The following is a 9170-nucleotide window of genomic DNA, read 5'->3' on the forward strand; positions in this document are numbered from 1 at the left end:
GGCCCCCGGCTCAAAAAGGTTGCCTACCCCTGCTTTAGACGTACGTAGGGCTATCAAGTCATACATCAGGGCCACGTCAGCCATAAGAAAGTCAGACTCTCTCTTCGTCTCTTTCCACCCAAAGTCTGCAGGCAAGAAGGTTTCCACTTCCACACTCTCCCGATGGATTAAGAACTGCATCACACTATGCTATAGATCGCTAGAGCTCGAGCCACCTGAGGACATCCTGGCCCACTCGACTAGAAGTGCGGCGACCTCAGTGGTGCTGGTCACTAGTGCTTCCCTATCCGAGATCTGTAGAGCTGCCACATGGAAATCTCCCTCAACCTTTGTTAAACACTACAAGCTGGACCGCTTCCAGTCAGCTGAGGCAGCTTTCGGTCGCAGGGTGTTACAACAGATAGTCAAAGATTAGATATACGTGCCAGCAGGCCCACCCTTAAGAGGTTAAGTGGCTTTTGTAAATCCCAATTTAAAGGAGGCTCGGTTGGTACTTACCTGTGAGATGTCCCTTTCCAGCAGAGAAGGTCCGAGCATCCTTCCCACCACTTGGGGATTGCATCCCTTTCCTCTGCTGGCACGGGGTCCACTGGGTGGCGGTCTGATCAGCTAAGCTGGACCTGTCTAGACTACGGGGGCCTAACTTTATCTTTCTCTAGCTTACAGGGAGACCATAGTTTGGTAATTTCAGCTAGTAATTGACTGAGGCCACAAGGGGTTGCTCCGCCCTGATAGGCGGGGTCAGGCCCCTGGCCTTTGTTTTTCTTTCTCCCTGCCTAACAGGAGTCATGTGGGCGGAGCCACCCAATTTAAAGGATGCTCGGACCTTCTCTGCTGGAAAGGGACGTCTCTCAGGTAAGTACCAACGTTCCATTATTCCTCCTTGGAGAGGAGGGAGTTTAAATTAGATTATTTTTGGCTACAAAAATCTTACTGTTTAGCTTTTCCAGATATTTTTCTTGCACAGGTTTGTATCCCTTGTGTTGCTTTCTGTACACATTTGCTTGTGATGTAGCTGGTGGTTGAACATCTTTCCCCTCCCTGGTTCCTGGGCAGATTTTAGCATTCTGGCAAGAGAAACCAAAGTGCACTGGTACAACTGGGTTGAAGGACCTTCTTTTGGCCACCAGTCGTGGATGAGCGACAGCAGGAGTGATAATAATAAATAATAATAATAATAAAGCTTTATTTATATACTGCTTTTCCAGCAAGATCAAAGCAGTTTACAGAGTCAGTCAGAAAAATACATATTACAACATACCACAATGTACCACAATGTAATTACAATTACATATACAATTCAATAAAATTTCTTAAAATCAACAAATAAAAACGGTCATAGAATCTATCAGTCATAGTTAAACATCCTGAAATGAGCTTCCATCAGGGAATAACTTTCTACAAAGAGTCAGGAGGGTATGCTAACTGGAAAAGATGAGTCTTCAAGGCCTTCTTAAAGGCGTAAAAGGTGGAAGTAAGCCGAATCTCCTCCAGAAGTTTATTCCAAAACGACAGAGCTGTTGATGTAAATGCTCTTTGGTGAGTTGCTACCAGTCTCACCTTAGGGTACTCAAGTAAGTATTTCCTTGTTGTTCTGAGAGTGAGGGGTGGATTGTGTGGGGAGAGGCGCTCCCTCAAGTAAATCGGGCACAAGCCATGTAGGGCTTTATAGGTAATAACCAACACTTTGTATTGTGCTCGGAAGCTAATAGGCAGCCAGTGAAGAGATCTTAATACTGGTGTTATATGGTCCAACCTTGAAATTCCAGCGACCAATCTGGCTGCAGCGTTTTTAACTAGCTGAAGCTTCCGAACCTGGTACAAAGGTACCCCCATGTAGAGCGCATTACAGAAATCTAAACGAGAGGTTACCAATGCGTGTACTACAGGTTCAAGGTCCTTTCAGTCCAGACAGGGACGCAGTTGGTGTATCAGCCGAAGCTGGTACCAAGCACTCCTGGCCATCGCATCCACTTGAGATGACAACTGTAGAGATGAGTCCAGGAGTACTCCCAAACTGCAAACTTTGTCCTTTAGGGGAAGTGTGACCCCATCCAGGACTGGATGGCAAATTTCCCTGTCTTTACTTGGGGTACCTATCATGAGTACCTCTGTTTTCTCTGGATTCAATTTGAGTTTGTTTTCCCTCATCCAGCCCATTACTGACTCCAGACAGGCATCCAAAGGAGAGACGCCATCCTTAGTCACTGTATCAGTCGGAGACATGGAGAGATAGATCTGGGTGTCATCAGCATACTGATAACACCGTGCTCCATCTTTCTGGATGATCTGTCCCAGTGGCTTCATGTAAATATTAAACGGCATGGGGGACACCAGATGTCAGCTCTCTTTTCCAAGGGCAGCTGTTCCCCAGCCCCACCATCTGGAATCTTCCCGAGAGGTAGGAATGGAGCCACTGAAGCACAGTGCCCCCAATACCCAACTCTCTCAGGCGTACCAGAAGGATACCATGGTCGATGGTATCGAAGGCCGCTGAGATATCCAAGAGCACCAACAGGGTCACACTACCCCTGTCGATACTCAGATGGCGATCATCGACTAAGGCGACCATAGCAGTCTCAACTCCGTATCCTGCCCTAAAGCCAGTTTGAAATGGGTCCAGAGACGTTGTCCTCGTCTCCTTGTTGATTCCATTGGCTACTGAGGGGAAAAGACTAGACGAGCTTCTGTTTTAATCCAACAGAGCTCTTCTCCTATTTATTTACATCCTGCCTTTCTTTCAATATGGAACCCAGGGCAGCTGACATTTATTGTCATTGTGTGCCTTTAAGGCATTTCCTCTGAGGCTGAGAGTGTGCGACTTGCCCAAGGGCACTCAATGGGTTTCCGTGGTTTAGTTCATACCACTGTCCCATGTGGGTTCTACCACAACATACAGCTAGGAAAAGATAATACTTACAAAAGAACTATTCAGTTGGAATGCGTACGCAATGCGTACGCAATTGCATAAGTATTGTAAATAGTCAATCATCATTTTTGCAGGTGTCTCTAAAATCATAAGGGATTGCATTCTGCAAAAATGATGCAAGACATTGTGAAGAAGGACAATTTCTTTCAGTGGATGCAAGACTACATGCCTCCCCCCCATACATATTCTTTATGTTTTTCATACATTCATGTCATACGCTCCCACGTACACGGAGACTGGAAAGCATAAGGATTTTCTTCATGCAATGGAGTATGAGAAGCTTCCCATTTCAGTGTCAGCAATATTCCAGGCGAAAAACACTTTAATAGCAAATACTGTAATGTAATAAAACTGTATAGTCATAGAATCATAGAATCGTAGAGTTGGAAGAGACTAGTAAGGCCATCCAGTCCAACCCCCTGCCATGCAGGAAATCCAAATCAAAGCATCCCTGACAGATGGCCATCCAGCCTCTGTTTAAAGACCTCCAAGGAAGGAGACACTATCACCCTCCGAGGGAGTGCATTCCACTGTCGAACAACCCTTACTGTCAGGAAGTTCCTCCTAATGTTCAGGTGGAATCTCTTTTCCTGTAGCTTGCATCCATTGTTCCGGGTCATGTTCTCTGGAGCAGCAGAAAACAAGCTTGCTCCCTCCTCAATATGACATCCTTTCAAATATTTAAACGGGGCTATCATATCACCTCTTAACCTTCTTTTCTCCAGGCTAAACATCCCCAGCTCCCTAAGTCGCTCCCCATAGGGCATGGTTTCCAGACCCTTCACCATTTTTGTCGCCCTCCTTTGGACACGCTCCAGTTTCTCAATGTCCTTTCTGAATTGTGGCGCCCAGAACTGGACACAATATTCCAGGTGGGGCCTGACCAAAGCAGAATACAGTGGCACTATTACATCTCTTGATCTAGACACTATACTTTTATTGATGCAGCCCAAAATTGCATTGGCCTTTTTAGCTGCCGCATCACACTGTTCACTCATGTTCAACTTGTGGTCTACTTGGACTCCTAGATCCCTTTCACACGTAGTTTCATTCAGCCAGGTGTCCCCCATCCTATATTTGTGCATTTTATTTTTCCGCCCTAAGTGCAGTACCTTACATTTCTCCGTGTTGAATTTCATTTTGTTAGCTTTGGTCCATCTTTCTAGTCTATTCAGGTCATTTTGGATCTTTATCCTGTCCTCTGGGGTATTAGCTATTCCTCCTAATTTGGTGTCATCTGCAAATTTGATAAGTATGCTCCCAATTCTGTCATCCAGGTCATTGATAAAGATGTTGAATAGCACTGGGCCCAGGACAGAGCCCTGTGGGACCCCACTGGTCACTTCTCTCCAGGATGAAAAGGAGCCATTGTTGAGCACCCTTTGGGTTCGGCCGGTCAACCAGTTACAATCCATGTAACTGTTACCTTGTCTATCCCACATTTTACAAGCTTCTTTGCAAGAATATCATGGGAAACCTTGTCAAAGGCCTTACTGAAATCAAGATATACTATATCCACAGCATTCCCTTCATCTACCAAGCTGGTAATTTTATCAAAGAAAGAGATTAGATTTGTCTGGCATGACTTGTTTCTCTGAAACCCATGTTGAGTTTTTGTGATTATGGAATTGCTTTTTAGATGTTCACAGACCCTTTGTTTAATTATCTGCTCCAGAATTTTTCCTGGTATTGATGTCAGACTAACTGGACGATAATTGTTGGGATCCTCTTTTTTCCCCTTTTTGAAGATGGGGACAACGTTTGCCCTCCGCCAGTCTGCTGGGACTTCTCCTGTTCTCCAGGAGTTTTCAAAGATTATTGCCAATGGCTCCGATATTACATTTGCCAGTTCTTTTAATACCCTTGGATGGAGTTCATCTGGTCCCGGAGACTTAAATTCATTTAGATTAACAAGGTGTTCTTCTACTATCTCCTCTACTGTAGCAACACACTACAAATCACAAGCTGAAACAATTCGTTTATCAATCTAGATAAGAAAAGGTGAGAGACAGATATGAGAAAAGATGCCTTGTGCGTGCTGACGGCAGTCGTGTGTTGAATTTCTTCTTTCTTCCTCTCTTATCGCATGCAATAGCAAAGTATGTGTGTGCATGTCAGTGAGAGAGTTGAAGGGAAATCTAATGTGGAATCTCTGCCCCGGAATGCATTTATGCTCTTCCACTGCAAATGCTGTGGTTTGACCGGCTTTAAGTGCAACCAATGGCTTAAGCAGATTTGAAATCACTCCCCTGAAACAGCCTGGGAGACATTAGGCATTCTGAAATGAATCGTGTGTAAGAAGCAGAAGAGAAATTTCTCACAAAAAGCAGTTCAAGCACTTCTGCTTACCTGTGTGGATCAGGTGTTCTTTGTGGTAGGGATTGTGTATAGTAATATATTCGAAAGGAACCTGAGGCTCGGTGTCTCCACAAAGTGTACATACCTGTTTCCTCAATGGGAGGGGCCCAGAAACTGAGCAGGAGCAAAGCACAATTTCTCGTTCTGAAAAAAAGACCTGCCTACTTGTCAACATTGTGCAAAGTTCCTTTACTAGGAAGTTACATAAGTGTAGCTCCTTCTTTCTCTCAAGACTGAAGCTGTTCTTCTTCTTATTATTATTATTATTATTATTATTATTATTATTATTATTCTAAACCCCCCCCCCCCGCCAATGGTATCTTGGATGTCCCACAATCAGATTATCTAGCAGAATTTTTTTTTCTGTAGGTAGAGTGATTTTTATTAGATTATTGCATAGCCTGGAAACTGCTTTGAAGTAATGTGAGCTTGAGAATAAGAGCCTATTGGCACTTCAGGAAGTTCTGAATACTGTCAAATGTTTAAAAGGAGAACAGGCTACTTTAGCCCTGAAGTAAACTCTGCCGACTTAGACCTGATGAGGTATCCTGTTTCCAGACTGGCAATATGAAGTTGCCAGCCTTTTCGTACTGCAAATGTACCTTTTTGCTCTCTTCTCATGCAGAGCATGGCAGGTAAATAGTACCATGTGAGAGACCAGGTTAAAAATGTTGGGTGTGAGATGTGTGTCAGCTTTAAGTCTTGGAACTAGATTTTCATTGTAATGTGCATTTGTTTTGTTTATTGTTTTATAAGACAACTGTAAAGAGCTTTTCTAAGCACGGCACAGTAGATTCATGTATTCATTCTGGTTTCCAGTCAATCAAAAATGTCTTTGTCCCTCCATTTCTCTCCATCAGGAATGTAAATCCTTGATTATCCCATTTTTGTGTATAAAGTTGTAATTCCTATAGAATTTTCCATATAGCAGGAGAAGACAGAATATATCTTGCTTTTTTCCCAACATGGGACATTAAATAAGTGACTTGCATATAAGTATAAACATTTTTTGGTACAAAAAACCCCAACAACATTGTGGTTTTGTTTTCTCTACAATATGTCCTCGGCAACATTTTGGGATGTTTGAATGTTACTGTTGTTGTTGTTGTGTGCCTTCAACTTATTTTCAGCTTATGGCGACCCTAAGGCAAACCTATCACGGGATTCTCTGGAGCTGTGAGTCTGTGCCTCTCCCAGGGTCACCCAATGGATTTGCATGGCTGAGCGGGGAATCAAATGCTAGTTTCCAGAGTTGTAGTCCAACATTCAAACCACTACACACCACATTGTCTCTCATCTTTGAATACTGAGAGGTGGGAGATGACTGCACAAAAATCTCACTGCTCCATTGTTCTTTTCAATGGGACTTCCCGACTGTTGGGAATCCTATTTTTGACCTGTAAATGAATTATTGGCGGTATCCAGACCGGCGCAAGATATGTACTAGGGTTGCCTCAGGGCATCCTTTCCAGACGTCCCGCAACCCTAATACGTAGCCATGGCGTTGTAATAGCGGTGCCCTTTCTACATGGGCGCCGCCATTACGACGTCACAGCCACGCCCCAGCCATACAGCACAGCACAGATGTGATGTCCTGGCGCTGCTGCAGGATGCTTGTAGTGCCCTTTCAGCGGCGCCAGAAGAAGCTCCATTTTGGAGCTCCTTCTGCCACGCGTATTGCTGGCTCGGCCTTTAAACGGCCACGCCAGCCATATATAGAGATATAGAGGGCCCCTTTCCCCCTTTCCCCGCCACTGTCAGGGTGTCCTTGGGGCATGAAGCCCCAAGGACACCCCTTTCCAGGCTGCAAGGAAGCAGCTTTTTGCCACTTCCCCAAGGCCAGGAAAAGCAGTGGATCGGGGCCTCTGGGCTGCCGCTGTGGCAGTTCAGGCCCTGATCCATCGGGGAAAGGGGCGGGTGCAGGCCGCCCCAAAGGGCCGGTCTGTATCCTGCCATTGTAAAGATTCTTTCTATCCCAAAACTGTAAATATGTATGCAAGTACAAACTTCATGTTAATGTAAGGCATCAGCTACGGACTGTGCTGCTGACTCAGGTAGTATGATTGTGTTTTGGGATGTGCTTTTTTATTTGGACAAATAAATTACTACTGATATATAAATAGGAAAATGATTCCAGTGGGGTGGGGTTGGGCAATTTCAATGGGTCTGGGACAAATTTTCTGCCCCTAGAACCATTTAGGAGCCCTGGTGGCGCAGTGGTTAAATGCCAGCACTACAGCCACAGTGTGGTGAGTTCAATTCCAGAGGGCTCCAGGTTGACTCAGCCTTCCATCCTTTCATAGGCCAGTAAAAGGAGTACCCAGCTTGTTGGGGGCAATTGGCTTACAGATTGTAAACCTCTTAGAGAGTGCTGAGTTCACTACGAAGCCGTATAGAAATATAAATGCTAGGAGGTAATAAAGACTGCAAAAATGCCCCTGCTATTGATACACCAGTGTCAGCAACATATACATATACTATATTTATCTTACTGATGAATTTTTATGCCTCTTTACCTATAATTGCATGGTTTTTGCATTATACTTGTTCCTTTAAACTGCTATGTATAATACCCTGAGATCCCTTGAAGATGAAGGACTCCCTGTCTTCCACTGCTCTGCTTAGATTCTATCATTTCAGACCCATGACTTCCCTGATTGAGTCTATCCATGTAGCATGTGGTGGTCATCCGCTGTTCCTACTTCCCTCCACCTTTCATAGCATTATTGTCTTTTCTAATGAGTCATGCCTTCTCATGATGTGTCCAAAGTACAATAGCCTCAGTTTGATCTTCTTGGCTTCCAAGGAGATTTCAGGCTTGATGTTGGTAATAACCTACAATAGGAAACATTTTTTTTAGTGAGCGTTGCCCCCATTTTACACACACTACTTAGCTAATGGAATATGTAATCTTTACACTTTCTTCGCAAGACAGGTTTGTGAAGATATTATTTGTGCAAGATAGGAAAAAACAGAGCCAATGTTGCCAATTTCCGGGGAATCCCCCGGTTTCCAGGTAATAAAAAACCATTCTGGGTAATTTCTGTGTATTAAAAATTTGTGAGGAATTTCCAGAGAATTAAACTTTCCTGTTGGGTAATCCTTTTCGTTGATGGGAAATTATACCTTCCCGTTCAGCTGATGGGAATTGTAGTCCCATCCATCCGTTTGTCCATCTGAAGTAGAAGAACTTAAACTACCTTCTCCAGCCAGCCAGGCCATGCGTGAGGCCAGGCCCAGACCATCCCCAATGCAATCTCACATTCAGCAGCCTTAGCCAATTGCTGCTCACCTCCTCCTGATTAGCCAAAATTGCTCTTCCATCTAATCCTGCCCTACTTCAGTCTGCTCCCTCAGATGCATTTGGATGTATTAATAACAACAACAACAACAACAATAATAATATTTTTGTAGAGTAATCTTGTAGCCCCTTTGAGACTCCCTGCAAGAAAGGAGTTGGCAGCATGAGCTTCCCTAGACTTAAGCGTACTTCCTCAGATGCATGGGAATTGTAGTTTATTGTGGTACCAGAGCTCTTTCTCACAAAACTACAATTCCCAGGATTCCCTAGCACTGAGCCAGGGCAGTTAAAGGAATCTCAAACTGGATTATTTCTGCAGTATGGACTGGACCTTGAGCATTTTTAATAACTAAGGTCCAAACTGCAGAAATAATCCAGTTTGAGACCACTTTAACTGCCCTGGCTCAGTGCTAGGGAATCCTGGGAATTGTAGTTTGCTGTGGCACCAGAGCTCTTTCTGACTGAGAAGGCTCAACGTCTCACAAAACTACAATTTCCAGGGTTCCCTAGCACTGAGCCAGGGCAGCTAAAGCGGTCTTGAACTAGATTATTTCTGCAATGTGTCTTGGACCCAACTCAGGC

The sequence above is a fragment of the Sceloporus occidentalis genome, unplaced genomic scaffold, assembly GCF_023333645.1.
Source record: "Sceloporus occidentalis isolate IW3139 unplaced genomic scaffold, rSceOcc1.0.p SCAF_1, whole genome shotgun sequence".
In the NCBI taxonomy this organism is placed as follows: Eukaryota; Metazoa; Chordata; class Lepidosauria; order Squamata; family Phrynosomatidae; genus Sceloporus; species Sceloporus occidentalis.